The sequence below is a fragment of the Kogia breviceps genome, chromosome 6 (genome assembly GCF_026419965.1).
Source record: "Kogia breviceps isolate mKogBre1 chromosome 6, mKogBre1 haplotype 1, whole genome shotgun sequence".
NCBI classification, from domain to species: Eukaryota; Metazoa; Chordata; class Mammalia; order Artiodactyla; family Physeteridae; genus Kogia; species Kogia breviceps.
Window position 1 is genome coordinate 119,831,622 of NC_081315.1, and position 23,229 is coordinate 119,854,850.

Here is a 23,229-nt window from a genome sequence, read left to right on the forward strand (position 1 = left end):
ACCTCTCAAAAAACTTGGCCTACAGCCTCTGAAGATTGGGAGACCAGAGATTGGACTCTGTCTCTGGTGCAGGAAGTCCAAAGATTCAAGGCTGTAACTATTATTAGTCTGTAAGTAGCAGAGAGAGCTGTATTAGCAATATTTACAGTTCCAATGACAGTAGGCAAAGGAGTTTGTCTCCTGGGACCCAGATGTGGATCCAGGGTCAGAAAGGCAGCCTGGTGTGTGAGAGGTGAGCCTGGAGAAGCCAAAGGCCCCCAGTAGGGAAACATATTGCTGGAAGTTTATGGCTAAAGGGGGACTCAAAAAGAGCCACATTACTTGTTTAAAGGGAACTGCAGTCATAGGTCCTTTAGCAGGAGGGTCCCAGGGAAAAAAGCACCCCAAGAGAATAAGAGCCAACAACGGTCTACCTGTCATCTTTGACACACATCTTATCTATGCCCCCTGCCCCTAACCCTGGGTATCCTTGTGACTCTCTTTTAACCAGCTGGATGTGGCAGAAATGACATTGCAGGACTTTTGAGGCTAGGTTAGAGAAGGCAATGCAGCTCCCACTTTGTTGCCAGATACAACTATATCAGTCAAGTAAAACTTTTCTTACCTCTTATCTTTCTTCTCCAGAGAAATGGGAAATCATACCTAGGAGTGGAAGAGGAAGTAGAATTACGAAATTATAAAGAGGTAGAGCATGCTTCCCCCATTCCTGGTCAGGCCTAAGTTGGGGAACAGGAGAACCCTAAATTACATAAGAATCCTAAATTTTGATACTATACTTGACAATAATTTTTATTTGCCTAAATGAGACTTTCTTGTGATTGAAGGAACCAGAAAGCTATTCTACCTGCCAAATATTTCATCCAGGGTAGGAAAGAGTAAGTCCAAAAACATATTTGAAGGGAAAGAATAAAAATAATTCACACACTACTGAGTCCAGTTTATTTGATAAAATGTGTACACAATTTATGATATGTTTTGAAGCAGATGTAAAACAAGAGCTATGGAGTCAACAGAGAGCTGGAATTACATAGAAAGCAAAGGCCATAGGGTGACTATATCAAGGCCAGCTAAAATCCCTGGCCTGCTCAGGGTTAGGACTTTTTATGAAATAAATAAATTAGCTAGTGTAATTGTTTGGACAAGGAATAAAAACAGAAGAAAGCAAAACTGGGTTATACTTGCTCATCTTATTTTATACTTTTCTGTTAAAACTTTTCGGGTTTTTTTTTGTGGGGGAGGGGGGTAGATAATTCCTGGAAGCCCAGTGGATGTTGAGTAATATGGGATTAATTTTAAAAGCATAAATTATTCTATGTTGTGGGAAGACACACATGACCAGTAGATGAAGTGGCATTTCGGCATGCAATCTGTTTTCTTTTTCTTTCCAAAAGCAAGACAAAAAACTTGTTTTTCCCTTATGCGGTCTTTTACAATATGTCCTATAATTTGAATTTCCTGTAAAGAGATATGTGTTCTTTTTTTTCTTTAAATGATCAGAAATGTTCATGTCAAGAAAGATATAGTGCCTATATCCCCTCCTCAAAATCTGGGTGGGCATGTGACCCATTTTGAACCAACAGAATGTGGCAGAAGTGACATTGCAAGACTCCCAAGACTAGGTCAGAAAAGGCAATACAGACCCCACTTTGTTTGCTGAGATAATGACTTTGGGACCCCTGATGCTACAGAAAGGGGATTACCCTGAGACTGCCATACTTTGAGGAAGCCAAGGCAACAAGGAGAGTTCAAGTGGAGGTGGTCCACTTGACACCCCTGTTGATGTCACAATTGACAAAAAATGTCAACCACCAGGGAACTGAAAGAAGACACACAAGTGACTCCAGTCCCCACCCCTTGAGCCATCTCTAGCCACCAAGTCTTCTCAATCAAGACCTCAAAGTATGAGCAGAGACAAGCCACTGAACTATGTCTCATCCAGATATCTGAACCTCAGGATCTGTGAGCATAATGAAATGTTTATTTTAAGCTGCTAATTTGGGAGTAATATGTTACACAGCAGTAGTAAGTGCAACACTAGAAATTCTGCAAAATATTGACTGACCTGGCCAATTTCTAGAATTCACAAGCTCCACCAGTCACTTTATCCTATAGTTCCAACTTTCCCTTATACATCTGTCATGCATTGAGTTCTGTCCCCCAAAATTTCATATGAAGTCCCAGCCCCAGTACATCAGAATGTGACCTTATTTGGAGATAAGGTACAGAGGTAATAAAGTTAAAATGAGATTATTAGAGTGGCCCTAAACCAATATGACTGATGCCTTTATTTAAAAAAATTAAAAGTGGAGACAGACACACATACAGGGAGAAAGACATGGGAACATAAAGATAGCCATCTACAAGCCAAGGAGATAATCCTAGAGCAGATCCTTCCCTCAGGGACCTCAGAAGGAACCAACTCTCCCAACACCTTGATTTCTTTTTCTTTTTATATTTTCAATTTAAATTTTTATTTTTAAATTTTTTAACATCTTTATCAGAGTATAACTGCTTTACAATGGTGTGTTAGTTTCTGCTTTATAACAAAGTGAATCAACACCTTGATTTCTGACTTCTAGCCTCCAGAATTGTGAGACAATATATTTCTGTTGTTTAAGCCACCAAGTTTGTGGTACTTTGTTATGACATCCCTAGAAAACAAATACGGCATCCAAGCTAGGGCCAGTAGTCAGGGAGAATTCCCTGGGGCCAGAGACAGATGGAAGACTTCAGAGTCACATTATCTATTGTTGGAACTGTCCCAATGTGTATCATCTCCAGTAATCCCATCAAGTGGTCTGCTAACCTATTTATCCCTGTGGTGCTAAGGATCTCACTACCTCCCAAAGCAGCCATTGCATCTTTATCCAACTTTGTTAACAATTTATTTAGTAAACCAAAATCATCTTGAGGATCATACAGACTGAATTTAATCCACCTTACAGAAGATGTTCCTTTACAAATTCTCATACAGCCCTGTCTCTCCTGAGTATACTCTTCAACAAAAGAAACTTCCGGGCTTCCCTGGTGGCGCAGGGGTTGGGAGTCCGCCTGCCGATGCGGGGGACGCGGGTTCGTGCTCCGGTCCGGGAGGATCCCACGTGCCGCGGAGCGGCTGGGCCCGTGAGCCATGGCCGCTGAGCCTGTGCGTCCGGAGCCTGTGCTCCGGAACGGGAGAGGCCACAGCAGTGAGAGGCCCGCGTACAGCAAAAAAGAAAAAAAAAAGAAACTTCCTCAGGCTCATGCAGACATTCCTCATATGATATGAATGATTCCATGTCCCTTTACCACCATGATTATTCTCCTCTGAATTTACATCTATTTATGCCAAAACAAGAAATAAATTTCCTATAATAAAAACCGTACAGTAAAACCACAGACTACCTCACAAAGCAGTGAGTTTACTGTCACTGAAAGAAGAGCTTTGAAGACTCACAGATGCTGTAGAGCAATTACTAAATCAGAGAACATATTAGACTCACTGTCCTCAAGGATACCTTTTGATTTTATGATTTAATAACATATTAGACACCTGAGATTCTGTTTATATTCTCTCGTGAACTGAGTAATAAATGAAGTACAGAAGGGGCACACAATTAAAAACTCTGATGATAGTATATTTTAGTAAGGCTTCACAAAAGAGGAAAACTGCAGAAATGGAAATGAGAACATTCTGAACAATAAGCAGCAAGCTAGTTATTTATCATAGCATCTCATTTACCTTCCCTTTGGATAAGCTAGGTCTTTAATCCTTCTACCACCAATGCTCATGAGAACATTTTTACAAAAGCAGATTTATAGAATTAGATCTAATTGCTTGATTCTTTTTATTGATGTTGAAATCAGAAAGCTCAGAGGAAGATTTCTTTCACATGGTTAGCCCCGTGGCATTTTCATACAAACCTGTCTATAGATCGATCTCTAAAATATGGTTCCTTTTAGTAAAACATATTTGAATAAAGCTTTTATCTTTGAACAAAAAATGAAAAGGCTGAAAGGGAGTTTTTTTGTGCCTGACCCAACGCACAACTAGGTTGTGAATGGTTCTAAGCTGTCCAGCTTCCTGCATTCTTTAACAATGCTGCTAAGCAAGAGAACTTGTCTGCAGATAGAGAATTCCTAAGATTCTCTGTGCCTACGTTCAAACTCCTATTCTGCTCATAAAGCTAAATGAGCTTCAACTGTGACACTTGCTATAAAATAGCAAATACAGAATATCATACCCTCAGGATACAAATATTTCTGTCATGATCCCATCTTTGCTCTGGAGATAGGGGCATTTTCCAATTCACAAGCTCTTCACTCCTTGAAAATACTCCAGAAAGAGCAGGGTAGGGGTCAGGGGAAAGAGTTGCCTAAGGAGAGTGAAGGGGCCTTTTGTACCTTTGTATGATTTCTCAAAAAAGTGGCTTCATTCCTTAGCCCAAAATAACTTTAAATTTAAGGTCAAAGATTTAAACAAAACAAAAGAGAAACCACAAAATATCCAGAAAAAAAAATGAGGGATTCTTTTTTAATCTTGAAATATGACCTTTATAAACATGACCCCAAACATAAAACCCATAAAAGTAAAGTTTAACATCATAAATTTCTAAACTCTCTGTATGACAATAAATAGTCAAACAAAACAAAACCATTGGCAACAGTTTCTATATGAATAGAAACTAATATAAACAAACAAAAAATGCTTAATTTCATTCATAATTTTTAAAATGGAACTCAAAGTGAGGAAATTGCATATTTTACCTATCAGATTAGTATTCATTTTAAAAGTAAAAGCCAGTGTTGTCATGAGTGGAAGCAAATAGGCCTTTTCATACACTGTTAATGAAGCAGTAAATTGTTGCAAAAATTTCGAAGGGCAATTTGGCAATATCTACATCTATCTGATGTTTTTCATCAGTTTTGGAAAATATTGGCCATTATGTATTTGAATATTGCTTCTGTCCCATTATCAATCTTCTTTTAATACTCCCATTATGTATATGCTACCTAAGAGAATCTTGAAGAACAGAGCTGAACAACTTACACAACCACAGATCAAAAACTATTATAAAACTATGGTAATTGAGACTGTGATAATAATGCAAGTATAGACAAACCAACTATGGTAGGCAGAATTCTAAAGATACCAACTTCCACTTCAAGATCACTATTCACTGTTACTTAATCAAACCTAATCAAAATACTGCTGTGAAGGAACTTTGCAATATTATTATGGTTACTAACCACCTGACTTTAAAATAGAGAAATTATCCTGGATTCTCCAGGTGGACCCAATGTAATCACATGAACCCACAAAAGCAAAAGAGGAAGGCAGAAGAGCCAGTCAGGGATGCAGCAGAAGGAGTAGTAGGAGAGATTCTAAGTGTGAGGGGAACTTGACTTTCTGTTGCTGGAGGGCCACACAGAAAGCATGAGAAGGAATACACAGCCTTGAGAAGCAAAAACAAAACCCCAGCTGATAGCCAACAAGGAATTGGGGAACTCAGTCCTACAATCACAAGGAATTTAATTCCACCAACAACCTGAATGACTTAAGAAGCAGATTCACCTCCAGAGCTTCCAGATAAGAGGCCAGCCCTGCCAACACCTTGATTTCAGCCTTGTTAGACTCTAAACAGAGGACCCAGAAGAGTCACATTGTACCTAGGCTTCTGACTCACAGAGCTGTGAAACTTAAAATAGGTGCTGTTTTGAGCCACTAAATTCATGGTAATTTTCAATGACAATGTAATATATTCTCAACATGGAATACTATACAAAAATGAGAATGAATGATCTACTACTATATCTAATGATACAGATGAATCTCAAGAACAATGAGTGAAAGAAGCCAAATACAAAAACAGTATATAATGTATGATTCTCTTAAGAAAAATATAAAAGCTGATAAAACTACTGTATGATGTTTAGAAGGACAATAGTCACCTGTGGGAGGATGGTGAGGGTTTGGTTAGTGACTTTGGAACACAAGGAGAGCTTCTGCAATACCAGTAATATTCTGTGTCTTGATCTGGGTTTCATGACACGGAAGTGTTCAGTTTGTGAAAATTCATCGAGTTTTACAATTACAATATGATCACTTTTCTGTATGTTTATCATACACCCATAAAATATTTAAACAATAATGGAAGCTAATGTTTGCAGTCCATTTGGACATTCTCAGTAACTTTACGTCATAAAAATATTTTTATATATGCAAAAAAGTGGTAGAGTCATGAGTGATTTATATTTTTAAAATTAAAATTGTTTAAAGTTAAAATATACAAAAATAGGCACTGTACTTTTTCTTAAGTCTTTTTACATAATGAGTCATGTTTGTTTTTGTACTCTTATCATTTCTTTTATAAACTGTAGTGTACTAACTAAAACATTAGTCACACCTTTAGAGCACTCAAGCTAGGTTCATCATCATGGTTTTATAAGGATATGAGAAAACTGGAGATGATTTAAGTAATGAATCATAATTTATTCTTGAAAACCTGCCAAATGTTTTAGATCTTGGTTCCTATCTTCCCTTTCAGGTTGTAGTCCCTAATATCTACTAATAATCTACAATTGCTTTTAATTTGCTTTAGTTCTAGCTTCTTATATTCCTTTCCCACACTCCATCTGATTGACTATACTTGTTACATCTTCAATCTCCCTGATACAATTCACACCACTGGGCTGGACTGTTTTCTTCATCGATGCCTCTGGATGCCTTCTATCTGATTGCAGGCCAGACTTTCCCACAACATACCCTGAAGGATCGTCATCCACTCAATATTTTCCTCATCCCCATATGCAAGTCCTGACCCTTCTCTATCTTCTAGGTTCTGCCCTTTCATGAGATAAGATTCATCTGAAAGAAGACTTTTGATAAATGAGCACACTATACAATGAGAGCCCAGATCAAGACACAGAATATTACCAGCATGTCTGATAGGACAGTTCACTAAAAGTTTGGATGAGAATCTATTAAAATCATTTATTCATTTAATCAGTATTTATAGTACATCTACAGTTCCAGTCAAGCTTCCAGGTGCTGGTACTACCCTAGAAAATCATGAGGCCCAATTTTTGGTCCTAGCTCTGCCATTTTCTAGCTGTTTGATCTTAAATGCATTATTTAATGTTTCTGAGCCTTAATTTCTTTACATATAATAATGTGTTAAAACATTTCTAAGGTTTCATAACTAACTAAGGAAAATCAGATAAGGCTTACTTAGAAAATATGGGTTGGTTTGGGGGTAGGGAGGGGCGTGGAGCAAAGACTTCAAGTTAAGCAGAGTTAATTGACCATGTTTTTTAAAAAATTTTATTCTCTTTTCATAAACCCCACAAAAGAAGAAGAAGAAGGAGAAGGAGAAGGAGAAGGAGAGGAGAAGGAGAAGAAGAAGAAGGAGAAGAATTAAAAGGAGATAAACTATGAGAACAAAAAAAAGAATGGACAACAGCAGACAGAAAATATTTTAACAAATTTAGTGGAAAAGAAGATGGAGCAGGGATAAGTAACTCAGCAGTGTGACCTAAGTGTCTGCAGAGAGGTATACCAATAAACCAGTTAGTTTGTAGGGTAGAGGCTGAGGGCTAAGGCAGCAGAATTCGCATGGAAAAGGGTGGGGGTGGGGGATTGGGAGTTGGGGGAGGGGGGTGTCAAGCTGAAGCCAGAGCCCAGGTGAAGGTCTGCATGTTTGTACATTAACCAGTTGGCAGTCTAGATCCCCTTCCCACCTCACCCTTCAAGGACTAGAAATGGACTCAGAGAAGCACTGGACTCTCATGAAACCAGAGAAAAATGTGGTGGGTGGAAGGCTGAAAACAGAGGAGAGGATTAAGAGAAAATCTGAATACCAGAAGTGGAGACTTTTTTCTATCCTACTCTCTACACTACTTTTTTCCACCCTACTTTCAACAGCAGCTGGACATGCAAGCCAACACCCTCACATTTACTCCTCCTCCCCAGTTCATGCTGCATTTAAATATATTCAAAATGTTGTTGCCGGGCATGTGACAGAGATGTAATATTTGGAAAAATTAGCAAGGCAATGTGGCAAATGAAAAGATGAGGGCTTCCCTGGTGGCGCAGTGGTTGCGAGTCCGCCTGCCAATGCAGGGGATACAGGTTCGTGCCCTGGTCCGCGAAGATCCCACGTGCCGCGGAGCGGCTGGGCCCGTGAGCCATGGCCGCTGAGCCTGCGCGTCCGGAGCCTGTGCTCTGCAACGGGAGACGCCCGCCCGCGTACCGCAAAAAAAAAAAAAAAAAAAGAAAAGATGAGAGAATTAGTAACTGCAGGGGAAAGTATTATATGAGAAAGAGGAGTGATGTCATATACAATGTGGCTTACATTTGCACAGTCATAATAATGTAAATACTGAGTTGATTTAACCCAAATTTATTGTGTTACTACATCGAGGAATGTAGTAGAAGGGAAGGAGAGTGGTGGGACTTTGGAGTGTGCTAAGTATGATTGTTTGATCTTCAACATACATTCTCACTCTTTCAATGCACCCCCTTAATCACAGAGGCTAGGAAGATAAAAATGACCACATTTCCCAACTGGTCTTGATGCTACAGTTCTGCATATAATTTAAGCTCTGTCATAAGATGCACTTGCTTGAGATTTGGAAGGCAGAAGTGAGGCAAAGGCCATTTCCTTGTAGCTGTCGTTACTGGTAAACAAGGTTGGACAGATAAGAATGTTTGCAGTGGGCAGACTTCACATTCCAATGTCTATTCAGGACTTAATGGGTGTGCCATGCACTCTGCAAGGTACACCACTGAACCCAACAGCCCTGTGTGGTCTTTGCCTCCACTCAGTTGTTGCCTGCCCACCCCCCTAACAATTTGGTAATCACCTAATTCCCTGCTCTGAATCCCTAGCCTAAACCAAACACTGAGAAAACTTAAGTCCTAAATGACAAATTGAGAAATAGCAGTATGAGCCCATTACTGAGAAATCTAGAATTTCTTTTTTTTTTCTTTAAATTTATTTACTTATTTGTTTTTGGCTGTGTTGGGTCTTCGTTGCTGTGCGTGGGCTTTCTCTAGTTGCAGCGAACGGGGGCTACTCTTCATTGGGGTGTGCGGGCTTCTCACTGTGGTGGCTTCTCTTGTTGCAAAGCACAGGCTCTAGGTGTCCGGGCTTCAGTAGTTGTAGCTCATGGGCTCTAGAGCACAGGCTCAGTAGCTGTGGCGCACGAGCTTAGTTGCTCCGAGGCATGTGGATCTTCCCGGGCCAGGGCTCGAACCCAGGTTCCCTACATTGGCAGGCAGATTCTTAACCGCTGCACCACCACGGAAGTCCTGAGAAATCTGGAATTTCTTACCAGGGAAATCAGTTAGCAGAGTGAGAGTGAATAGAGTAGCATTGGAGAGCAGACCTGGGGATACACAGAAGTGAATATAATTCATAAATTATACTGCAGGTATCCTAAAAGCATAAACTATGTCTGGCTTCATTCACCTAATATTGTTGCAAGGTGAAAGGTAATACTGAAACAGGAGGGAAGGAGACAGGTCACAACCTCTGAAAGAATGACATAGCCCGAGGACATGACATAAACTGATTAGAACCAAATGGATCCAAGATGGCAGACAAGTCGACTTCCACTAGACCTTGAGCCTCAGTATACACTCACTGTAACACATCATCAACTAAATGACACACCCACAGGCGCCATGACAGTTCCAAGGCCAACCATAAGGATCAAAAAGTGGGCAGTGGCCCAACTCCTGGAAATCCCCACCCCTTCCCGAAATAGCTGGAATACTCCTCCCACTCATTAACCTATGAAATTACCCACCTCTATAAAAACTGACAATCCCATATCCTGGTGCCTTTCTCACTTTCTGAGATTGCCCACGCGCTGTATGTAGGGTGTGTTTCTCCCAAGGCTGCTCTCGCCTTCTGTGATGGCCCACACACTGTCGGTGCAGTGTGTTTCTCTCTAAATAAATCCACTTCTTACCTATCACTTTATCTCTCACTGAATTCTTTCTGAGATGTGACATCAAGAACCTGAGATTCATTAAATCCTGAAACCAGCCAGGTGTGTGATCTCAGTTGTAAGACCGTGGGTTTTGGCCGGGTTCAAGTCCCAGCACATGGGTTCAAGTCCCAGTCTGAGGTGCACGGTTTCAATATTACTATAGGGCAGTTTTAAACACCTACACAGATGCCAATTCTCTTCTCTAAAAATTTTTCTCGTGTCAGGTTTATAGTATTCATACAGCCAAAGGAGGAGGTACATCCAAGTATTTCACAATACATATGTCTCACCATACACCTCTTCATTGCACTCTGAAAACAAAAGAAATAGTATGTGTTAATACAAACAAAATGTTTTGATGCTTTCTTTTTAACCCATTAACAAGGAGTTTTACTCTCTCCCAAATGTCTAAGAATTTTCAGGAAGCTTAAGGTCCTATGATCATTTCTGGTTCTGCATCTACTGAATTACCACTTTGCATTTGCTAACTCTTCAGCCTAAATGGGTTCACCCAAGGAACTCAGCTTCTGTTTTTGCTTTCTATGTCTCATCCCTTCAACCACCCAAAACAAACATTTATGTACATACTTTCATACATGCTTTTGAGAAGAGCTGACTTTGTCAAGTTCTGGGGAATATAGAGGGACTTTACTCTGGAGAAATATAAACATCTGAAAAATAAAGTTTTAAATTCTTGTTCCTAAAAAGCCCTGTGATCATTTCTACAACTGCCTCCTGCTTTTAGCTCTTCTCTTCCTGGTACCAACCCACATAGGAAAAAAAAAAGTCATCTTTTCTTATGTGGAAAAACTGAAGTCACTCCAACTCTATTTCAAACTCATCTCAGGGCCTCCCATTACACAGCCCAGGAGTCAGTAGAAACTTAGAAATTACTGCTGTCTGTTCAGCCACAGCACATTTTCAGAACAGAGCCAAAGCTTTTCCCTATTTCTGTCCCAAGGTAAGGTGTAGAAGGTTTTTAATTCAAATGGCACAAAGGATGACTTTCTGATTATCAGAACAATAAAATAACAAGAGGAATGCCAAAAGGAAATCATAATGTGCCATACTTGAAAATACTATAAAAAAGATAAATAGTAATCTCTCCTGGATAGTTTATGTCAGGTTTTGATGGCCTTTTTGCCATTGGGTGGTAAATCTTCATTCACTGCCTCCTTCAGTAGCCCACAGAATAAGATTAGGTAAAGAAAGTCCAAGTTATCCTTTTGAAAATAAATCCCTTCCTCTGTGTCTGTGTGTGAGTGTTTTTATTTAATCATGTCTTCATATCGTTAACATTTTTTCTGCTTTGGCAAACATGTTATAGGCAGTATCTCTCAGTTTTCTTGTTTTGATTTCTGCATAAGTAGTCATTGGATTATAATGTAACTCAAAAATATTTTCATTCAGGAAGCCAGTTTCTGAAACTGCAAAGTGGTAAATATTTTATTCTTTAGACAAGTACACTTATCGAATGTTTCTAGACCCACTTTCCTCATTAAAGATTGAAAGAATCTGAAGACTGAAAGGTTAAATACCTTGAATACTTATTTATTACTTTCATTTATTAATGAGAAATATATAAGTGCACTTGTGATTTTCAGGCTTTTTAAAACACCTTGAGTCATAATTAACATATTCTAAAATTTGCCCATTGTAAGTATACAATGATTATTAGTAAATTTATAGACCTGTACAACCACCATCAAAATCTAATTTAAAAACATTTCCATCACCCCCAAAAATTCCCTGGTGCCTATTTGCAGTCACTCCCATTCCTACTCTCAGGCCCAGGCAATAACTGATTTATTTTTTCTCTCTGTAGATTTATCATTTCTGAAGATTTCTTATAAATAAAAGGATGCAATATGTAGTCTTCTGTGTTTGGCTTCTTTCACTTAACATAGTGTTTTAAGGTTCACCCATATTGTGGCATGTATCAGTAACTATTCCCATTTATTACTGAATGTACAGGTAGATTTACCACATTTTGTTTATCCATTCATCACTTGATGGACTTCTGGGTTGTTTCCACTTTTTTGGCTAATATAAATAACGCTGCCATGAACAGTCATGTGCAAATTTTTGTGTGAACACATTTCCAATTCTCTAACAGCTGGGTCATATGGTAATTCTATGTTTAACTTTTTGAAGAACCACCAAACTGTTTCCAAAATAGCTGCACTACTTTTGCATTCCTACCAGCAATACATAAGAATTCCGATCTTTACACATCCTCACAAAAATTTGATATTTTTAATCTTTTTTATTATAGCTATTTTAGTGGGTAAGTAGTAATATCTCATTTTCGTCTTATGCTGCATCTTCCTAATGACGAATAATGTTGAGCATCTCTTCATGAGCTTATTAGATATTTATATATCTTCTTTGTGAAATGTCTAGTCATATCATTTCCCCATTTTTAAATTGGGTGATTTGTCTTCTGATTACTGAGTAGTTATGTGTTCTTTATATAGTCCAGATGCAAATACTTTACCAGATGTATTATTTGCAAATATGTTCCCCCAATCTGTGGCTTGCCTTTTTAAGACTTTCAGGTTTTGAAATGGGGGAAAAAATGTAATGGACTTAATATTATGTAAGAAAGATACTTAATCTCCTAATAATTTTATTCTTTTAAATCCTCAAATGCAAATTTTAGAGCTTCTGGGTAATAATGCAGACCAAATTTGCTAACTGGAATTAAAGTTTACCCCCTAGAGGATGAACTGTAATGCAAGAAAAACCTTTTATAATAATATGTTTTGGGCTTCCCTGGTGGCGCAGTGGTTGGGGGTCCGTCTGCCGATGCAGGGGACACGGGTTCATGCCCCGGTCTGGGGAGATCCCACATGCCACGGAGCAGCTGGGCCTGTGAGCCATGGCCACTGAGCCTGCACATCCAGAGCCTGTGCTCCGCAACGGGAGACACCCGCGTACCGCAAAAAAAAAAAAAAAAAAAAAGGATATAAGACTAGTAGCATACTAGTCGCAACTGGCTAACTGTCTTGTGGAGGGTAGGGGCAGGGGGGCTGGGGAGGGCAGGGGGCGGGGTGGGGGTGGGGGGCTGGGTGGCAGAGGGAGATCCTAAGTTGTATCATTGCCAATTTCCATGGTGTAAATACTTCCCCTTGGACCTTTCAAGGTACTAATGGTTTAACAATCAGCTCACAAATTCCTGAATATTCAGCTATTGACTCTAGAGAGTCAGAAAGAGCTAGCTCTAGCACACTACTGAAAAACCATGATTAGACTGACAATAAGAAATCTTGAAGAGAAACCCCTTTAAAATTTTAAACAAACAAACAAACAAAAAAACTACTGTTTTGAAGGAATTTACAGATTACCAATAAAGAAGTCACCAATCCTTTACATAAGAATGAAGGGAAGATGAGGTTTTAAAAATACAGGTCTACAGATTATAAAAGTATACTTTTTAAAGTTCTACAAAGGATGAATATAGAAATATTCTCTAAAGCAGAAAATGGAGAACATTTTATAACAATGGTATCACTCCGTTAATCAAGCAAACTGACTGGAGCAAACTATGTTAGCTATGGGGAATTCATTCCATATGGTTTGGGTAAGTGCTGACCTTTCCCATCTTTCTACAGCTGCAAACACACAACCCTGGCCCTCCGATCAGAATATTTCACGCCCTTATCCTCTGAGATTGGTTCAGAAAAGGCATATGAACCAATCCAGAGACCTACCTAGCTAGAACTTTCACTGGAAGGAGGTGTACAGGTATGCCCTGCTTTTGGAAGGTTTGCTTTATGCCACTTCACTTTTACTAAAGGCCTACATTAGTACCTGTTTTTACTAACCAAAAGAAATCCAAAGAGGACTTCTGCTTTTAGTCAAAGGCAAAAAGTGAAAATAGCATTCAGGGTTTGTTTTGCAGCGAGCTGTAACAAAGGCAGTTGTGCACTCTGAGCAGTGACAGTGGCACTGCCAAGCTCCTTCCCTAGGAACTACACCCAGTATCTCATCTAGCCTCCAAAGCTTTGAACTGTGTATGTGAGCATCTGTGCCTTATGGAGATTTATGTTGTGCATTCACTAGCAAGAGGTGTCCTAAAATAATTGCTTCTTTGCTTTACACCACTTCAGCTCACGAAACATTACATAGGAACACTCTACTGTCGGATAGCAAGGGAAACCTGTATTCTTTTAGCTGAGGTCACTAGGCAGGAGGACAATGAAGCCTGGAGTTGTAGTTTCTCAAATGGTGAACCATTCTTCTCCCACTATTTAGTCATCGGATTTGAAAGGGATTTTTTTAAAAACCAATTATCCCATCCCTCTTTCTACAGTGCAAAGCATTCGCCCAGCTACTGGTCTAGAAGTGATCCAGTCAAGGCAAAGGTCAGAACTTTTAGTTAGTGGTTAAGGAAGCTAAATCTTCTCTTTCCCAGAAAGTGACCCAGTGGTCTCTAGCAGTCATGAGAAAAGTCAAGCTGAGGATAAACCAAACACAGGGAGGATGGCAAAGCCTAGAGATTTTCAGAGAAAGATCCAGAATCTTGATGAAGCCTTTCTCGAAGAAGTTGTGTGGACAAATCTTTTTTTAGTTTTTGTTTTTCAGCCAGTTTATATTCCATTTTCTATTACTTGCAACAAAAGCAACCTGTCTGGTTGAACATCTTTCTGTCCTGGTTTGTTTTGTTTTTTAACTTTTCTGTATTATTTGACTCTGTCAGTCACTTTTTGGAATTTTGTCCTCCTGGGGCTTCAATCCTTCATTCATCTTCTGCTCTTTAAAGGCATCCAGCATATCTCTGGAAACAAGCATGGAAAGACATGTACAGCACAGCACATTGCTGTTGATCCAGGCTCATCTCTCTTTTTTCACCAGCAATCTCTTTTCACACAGGTCTATGTGACCCAGTTTAGGACTGTATCCTCACTCTAACATTTACTGACCTAAAACGAATAGACTGCCAGTTATTTCTCCAGCAAAAAATGAGCTTATTCAAGGTCAACAAAGAATTTCATGAGCAATCACGGTGAGCTACATTTGAGTACCCTACCCCGACCCCTCAGCAAAAAGGAGAGGAAAACTGTTTTAGAGAGGGGGGAAAGGAAGTTGGGAGGTCTATAGTACACAGAGTCTATTGCAGGAATTGAGAGTTCAAAGTATAGTGGCTTTTCATTAGCTGAGTCGTGACAGTCTCTCATTGGCTGAGCTCTTGCCAGGCAAGAAGAGGAAGTCTTTCTTCTTCCTGTTGGTCTCCACTATCACCTTAGGGTTTGAACACTCCCCCTTCTGGACTCCCAACACTATTTTAACTGAAGTTTCAGTTTATTAATTTTTACTTGCCCCCCTTTTGATCAAGATCTCTCTCTCTCTCTCTCTCTCTCTCTCTGAAAGCATTGCTCATTGAGTTAGGTTTTCCAGTTCTTAGCAGTTTTTTATCCCTCGATGCCAGGAAGGACCTTTTCTGGGTATAGTGTCCCATGTCAGAGGAAAAGTGCATAGACTGGAAACCTCTTGAGGTTACATGTGAGTAACAATGAGGGATAGGAGGGAGAATTCTCAAGTACTTTTTGTTTTTTTTTTTATAAAGTAAATCAATCAGTATGCACTTTATTTCAAGCCAAAGTTTTACATTAAGACCAACAATCTGACTGAATGTGGGCAAACTGCTGATTCACATGTGAGAAATTACATGGTTTCTATTTAGGTTCTGAAAAAGTAGCTTGACAAAAGACTTTATTTAACCTGAAACCCGCCTGAAGGCATTTTTAAGTGTATCCTAAGGGTGTTGACAGAGAAAATATACAGTGTTATGGACATATACACAACTCAGGACCACAGTATGGTGAACAGTTAATGTTCATCTCTTCTCCAAATGTAGTGAAAAATTTTAAGTCATCAAATAAATGCTTAGAATTAGCAAGGAACAGTTAAAAATGAGCAGGATCCAAACAGGTTATTTATATCATATTTATCTATAAAGAAGTGACAACACTAAAAAACACATTGAAAACCAGTGTTTTAAACTCTGAATGTGGGATTTTAAAATATTTCATTAACTTGACACTGCAATAATATTTTTAACCAAATAGCATCTGACTGGCAATTCTGATATAATTTATAGCTGTAATATTCCTAAAAGGAATATCTACATACTATGGCCTATCAAATATAATCTGCATTTTGCATATCAATACAAAAATTCATCCATTTGTACACTTTATTTTTATATATTTTAAAAATTAGATTTCATTGCTAAGTGAATTTAGAATTCAAATTAAATTTGAAAACTTAATATAATGAATGCTCTTCTTAACTTTCTCCCCATTCTTTTTTTTTTAACACTGGAAGCAAATGATTATGAAAATGAGACCACAACTTAAGGCATCTTAAAAAGAAAAATAATTAGGTGCCATTTGGCAATTTAGTCTAAAAGCATATTTTGTCCCACTTTTTTCACTAACGAGACTAAAACATCAACCTTTTTTCATAAACATAACTACAGTAATCACACACAAAAAAGGGCTGTCAGCATTGCTTAGATATTTAAAACAAGGGTAACACTTTCCCCACTCATCTAAAATAAAAATACTTTTAATTACCAGTTTATAAACAGTAGATTCACTGGCCATGTTAAAAGGCCCAGCAGAATTTAAATTCAGCAACACTTGAGAATGAACATATATATACATGCATAATATGTGTGTGTGTGTGTATATATATATATATATATATTCATTATATATATGGTATCATATATATATATATATAGAGAGAGAGAGAGAGAGAGAGTAAATGTATTCAGTAGGTATTTCCCCAGAAAATTAATTCATACTTAATTGCCAGTTTTAATAAACACTGTTCACAGATCATCCATTTGTCTCATATGAAGTTAGGCAATATCAAATGTTCTGTTATGGTCTCCATCTTCTTCAGAATCATCCTTTGAAGCAAGGTAAATTAGGCAAAATATACTAACTTGTTCATTTGCATGAGCTCTATGTAGTTCATGAATATCAAAATCCTCCAGGTTAAGCTGCAACTTCTCTTTACAGAGTTCAGAGGTGGTTACAGCCTCTAGCGAAGAACCAGAGTTAATTTTGGCCTGTAACCATTTTTTCATACACTCTTGATGGACATACTGCAAACTTCCTGTGCACTTGCATGGCTCTATCAGCAAGTTAGAGGATGATGCAGCTGCCATCTGACAAATTCTACATAAATCACCTTCTTCTTCAGAGTCCTGTAAAAGGAGGCTCTCTTTTATTTTTTGCAGTCTTTCTGGGTCTCTTGAGGGTACACTTTTAGTTTTATCATTTCTTCCATCAGATGAACTCCAACCTGAAGGAACAATATCTACAGTGATCATAACAGTGTCGGTCAAATTATTTCCAAGTGCCGGGGGCACTGCAAATCGGAATAAGGAACCCGGAAGGATCCCTGTTATTCCTGTACTTCGTCCACTGTGAGCCGAATCTGATATGGAGCCACCCGTAGCAGCACTGCTTGATGCCGCAGATGCTTGTGGTCTGCTGGCAGTAGCCCCAAGGGGATCACTCTGTGCTTCAAGGTGAACCACTTCATTTGATTCTCTTCTAAAAATATGATGAGATCTAGATGGTATATCAGAGGTAGATATCCTTGACGATTCATCTCGTCCCTCTCGCCTCCTTCTAGAGAACAAAGGTGTGCATCTATTTCTAAGTGAGGAACATAACCATGGTCCTGTATTTCTACCTTCAGATTCTTGGTTAAATTTTTGGGAATCTGGCTCAGAGCTATGATTTTGGCTAAGAGATGACAAACCCCATCTTCGCCGAAGAAATCGAAATCCCTGAGAAGCTTCGGATGCCCTATTATCAGGACCATCAGAAGCTGATGCTGCATTACAAGACTGTGAAGCTGTCAAGATCCTTGGAGAAATGTAAGAATTCTCAGAACCCAATGATCTTATATTCAAGGAGTCCTGACTAGATCTTCATGAAAAAAAAGTAGATGACATACTAGAAGCTATACGTGACAGCAATCTCCTTGTTATATGTCTACCTTCATTGTCAGAAGATTCTTGAAATGATCTTTGAGATGAGTCAACCCTATTTGAACTGCCTATAGTTGACGTTTCACCTCTATTTGAAATATAAGAAAATCCAGGCTGTATACTGCTTTGGGGAGATTCTAATTCTTTTGGAGAAAAATTTGATCTTAAAGAATTTCTACCAGAGTCCCTAGAACATGGTATGGTCTGATGTTCAGAAGGCATTTGGTGATTTGTAGATGATGTGTTCAATTGCAAAGTGTTCAATGAGTTCTCTTTTGGCCTTGCTCCTTGTGAATGTGAAGAAGGAACTCTGTCTTGAACATCTGATACTGCATTTAAACCATGTCCAACACTTCTCCCAGCTGAGGTAGATGTACAGTTTGTACAGGAAAGTTTAGGTCTTTTTGAATCATGATCCTGTTGCTGGTTTTGCAATCTTGAGCGTGCTCCCTGAGTTATCTCAGACTCACTGTACCATGTAGACTGAAATGGTAATGCAGATGTTGATGCTGATGTAGACCTGCTCCAGAGCTGGCACTGAACAGGGCGCGTCCCGCTCCCAGCGATCACATCGCCGCCTTCCTCCTCAGAGTTCGAGGCCTCTAACAGGGGCAGAAGAGGCTGCCGCGAAGCACAATGGCATCCACCCAACTTCTCAGGTACTTTTTATCCAAAGTTTATATGGGATCAAGATCATAGACCTTGGAGATCATCTGAAACATTATGTTATCAGCAATGGTTTGGCAGAAAAACTTCCAACAGGCCGGGTCTGGATAGCTTGGAAAAGCTGTATCATCAGATGCCACCTGCTTTAATTCCAGAAATCTTTACTTTCAGGTCACCAGATGATGTGCAGGTCCAGTCAGCATTCAACATTTTCTTTAGGTGTGTCACATGAATCCAAGAATCTGTTCCCTGGAGTTTGACAGCACAAGGGTTGGTTAGCAGTGCCTGATAGGGGTCTTTCCAGTGAGACTGAAGAGTCCTTCTGAAGCTATCTTTTCCAATAGACCAAATCTCCAGGTTGCTTAAGTGTGATGCTTAAGGTCTTCGTCTCCTGAGAGCACACCATGATAAGACTACTCTACCAAAACATGGTTATTTTTTAGAAGCAATTAGGCCTTTGCATTATTAAAGTATCTCTCCTTTTACCTGTTGGGGGGTTAAAAGAGGTAGGAGCCAAGAGACCGTGGGGCATCCTGTGACTGTCTCAAAGGGTAAGAGTTTATAAGTTCCAAAAGGGGTGAGTCTAAGATTTAAAAGGACCAATGGTAATGCTTTTGGCTGTGGTGTTTGGAGGGCATCTACAAATTTTGCCAGTTGAGTTTTAATAATGCCATTAGTGTATTCAACTAAACCAGAGGATTGAGGGTGGCAAGCACATTGAAAGTGTTGTAAAACCAGCCAAACAGTACAGATTTGACAAAGTACCTGACAAGTAAAATGGGTTCCTAGATCATGAAATTCAAGAGGAGTTCCCCAGGTAGGGATAATCTTTTCCAAAAGGATTTTAGCCACAGAAGAGGTAGTAGCCTGTCTGCAAATGAAGGCTTCAGTCCAGTGTGAAAACATATAGACATGACTAAAATAAATTTATATCCATGAGACAGACGCAGTTGTATGAAATCCATCTGCCAGATCTTGAATGTTCCATTAGACAGTTTGAAATTTCGGGAGCAGTACAAACATGCTTCCCTGGGTTGTACTTCAGACAAATGGGATAAGTGAGGTAAGCAGTTTTTGCAGTCTTGTTAATGGTTCCCAACCAATATTGATTTATGAATGCTACCATTTTGTCAGTAGACCAATGGTTTAATGCATGTACAATGGTTAGGAGTAGGAATGACAGAGTCATTCCTGGGTTGTTATTCCATGGGTTGTTATTTTGTCCAAACCAGAGCTTTCTCTCTCTTTTGTTTTAACTCCATACCCCCTTTTAATTGCCACCCATTTTTTCTGCTTGTTTTTTTTTTTAAACAGGCATTCAAAAATTTTTTTAATTGAGATATAGTTGATGTACAATATTTATAAATTTCAAGTGTACAACATAGTGATTCACAGTTTTAAAAGGTTGTGTTCCATTTCTAGTTATTATAAAATATTGGCTATATTCCCTGTGTTGTACAATATAGCCTTGTAGCTTACTTATTTTATACATAGTAGTATGTACCTCCTAATCTCCCACCCCTATCTCGCCGTTCCTCCTTTCCTTCTCCCCACTGGTAATGACTAGTTTATTCTCTCTGTGAGTCTTTTTCTTTTTTGTTATATTCAATAGTTAGTTTTATTTTTTTAGATTCCACATATAAGTAATATCATACAGTATTTGTCTTTCTCTGACTTATTTCACTTAGCACAATACCCTCCAAGTCCATCCATGTTGTTGCAAATGGCAAAATTTCATTCTTTTTTATGTCTGAGTCATATTCCATTTTGTGTGTGTGTGTGTGTGTGTGTGTGTGTGTATACATAGAGAGAGAGAGAGAGATGTGTGTGTGTGTGTGTGTGTTTGTGTATACCACATCTTTATCCATGCATCTGTTGATGGACACTTAACATTGCTTCCATATCTTGACAATTGTAAATAATGTTGCTGAACATCGGGGTGCATGTATCTTTTCAAATTGGTGTTTTCTTTGTGTGTGTGTGTGTGTGTGTGTGTGTGTGTGTGTGAGAGAGAGAGAGAGAGAGAGAGAGAGAGAGAATGTGATAAATACCCAGGAGTGGAATTGCTGGGTCATATGGTAGTTCTACTTCTAGTTTTTTAAGAAACCTCCATACTGTTTTCCATAGTGGCTATACCAATTTACATTCCCACCAACAGTGTACAAGGGTTCCCTTTTCTCCACATCCACACCAGTATTTGTTATTTGTGCTCTTTTTGATGATAGTCATTCTGAGGTGATTGTGGTTTTAATTTGCATTTCTCTGATAATTAACCATGTTGAGCATCTTTCCATGTAGCTGTTGGCCATCTGTATGTCTTCTTTGGAAATATGTTGACAAAATTCAATAATCATTTATGATAAAAACTATCCAGAAAGTGGGCATAGAGGGAACATACCTCAACATAATAAATGCCATATAATAAACACACAACTAACATCATAATCAACAGTGAAAAGCTGAAAGCACTTCCTCTAGGATTAGGAAAAAAGACAAGGATGCCCACTCTCATCACTTTTTTTCAACATAGTATTGGAAGTCCTAGCTATCAGACAAGAAAAAGAAATAAAAGGAATCCAAATTGGAAAGGAAGAAGCAAAACTGTCAACTGTTTGCAGATGACATGATACTATACATAGATAATCCTAAAGATGCCACCAGAAAACTAGTACATCTAATCAATGAATTTGGTAAAGTTGCAGGATACAAAATTAATGCACAGAAATCACTTGCATTCCTATACACTAACAATGAACTATCAGAGTGAAAATTAAGGAAATAATCTCATTTACAATTACATCAAAAAGAATAAAATACCTAGGAATAAACCTATCTAAGGAGGTAAAAGACCTGTACTCAGAAAACTATAAGACACTGATGAAAAATTGAAGATGATATAAACAGATGGGAAGATGTACTGTGTTCAGGGGTTGGAAGAATTAATGTTGTTAAAATGACCATACTACCCAAGATGATCTACAGATTCAATTCAATCTCTATCAAAACACCAATGGCAATTTTCACAGAACTGGAACAAATAATTTTTAAATTTGTATGGAAAGACAAAAGATCCCAAATAGGCAAAACAATCTTGATAAAGAAGAACAGAGCTGGAGCAATCACACTCCTTGACTTCATACTATACTACAAAGCTACACATCAAAATAGTATGGTACTGGCACAAAAACAGACAAAGATCAATGGAACAGAATAGAGAGCCCAGAAATAAACCCACACACTTATGGTAAATTAATCTATGACAAAGGGCAGCAAGAATACACAGTGGCGAAAAGACAGTCTCTTCAATAAGTGGTGCTGGAAAACTGAACAGCTACATGTAAAAGAATGAAATTAGAACATTCTCTGATGCCCTATACAAAAATAAAATCAAAATGGATCAAAGACCTAAATGCAAGACTAGAAACCATAAAATTCCTAGAGGAAAACATAGGCAGAACACTCTTTGCCATAAATCATGGCAATAGTTTTGGATCTGTCTCCTAAAGCAAAGGAAATAAAAGCAAAAATAAACAAATGGGAGCTAATTAACCTTAAAAGCTTTTGCACAGCAAATAAAATCATCAACAAAATGAAAAGAAAACCTACTGAACGGGAGAAATATTTGCAAATGATATGACCAATGAGGGGTTAATATCCAAAATATATAAACAGCTCATACAACTCAACATCAAGAAAACCTCAAACAACCCAGTTTTAAAATGGGCAGAAGACCAGAGCTTTATCTCTTTTATCAAACAATTGTTGAATTTCCAATCTTATTTTTCCCTTTCTGAGGCCAATTGTTGGACTTCTCTAGCCAGTTTTTCTAAGTTATCTTTTGGGGAAATATGCCTTTGGACCACGGTGGAAGTTTGGCTGCTGCTGGTTCCTTTATAGGCAGCATAACTTGTGGAAATGTCAGCAAGTTGATTGCCCTTAGCTTCCAGAGAGTCAAGTTTAGAATGCCTCAGAATATTAATAACAGTTAAAGTGGAAGGTAAAAGTATTGCATCCAATAATTCCTGAACATAGGGGCCATTTTTAATTTTATTTCCACTGGAAGTAAGGAAGCCACACTGCTTCCACAACATCCCCAAACCATAAAATATTCCAGAAGCATACCTACTGTCAATATAAATATTGGTAGTTTTGCCCTTGGCGAAAGTACAAGCCTGTGTAAGAGTGTATAATTTAGTCTGTTAAGCCACAGTAACCACAGGTAAATATGCTGTCTCTACAATATTGAAAGAAGTTGCAATAGCATACCCAGCACAATATTTAAACGAGAACCATCAGTGAACCATGAGAAATCAGCATTACCCAAAAGAATTTCTCACAGATCATCACAAGGAGTCAAGAGGTCATCAGTCAGTGTTAAGCAGTCATGAGGGACTTCATCACACAGAGAAGAGTATCAGGGTTAAGGTGACAACAATGTAAAGAGTTATGTGAAGAGCAGTTAACAAAAGGACTTCATAGGAGTGAGCTGGCTAAGAACTGTTGCGTGTGATGAGAATTCAGGAGGGCTTCTACTGCATGAGGTACAAAAACAAAGGGATCCCATGATT

At 38.6% G+C, this 23,229-nt stretch overlaps 1 pseudogene; it reads right to left on the reverse strand.

The window, feature by feature from the left end:
- Positions 1-16,769: 16,769 nt before the first annotated feature.
- Positions 16,770-19,193, reverse strand: LOC131758206 (E3 ubiquitin-protein ligase MARCHF7 pseudogene; annotated as a pseudogene).
- Between the last annotated feature and the right edge of the window lie 4,036 nt (positions 19,194-23,229).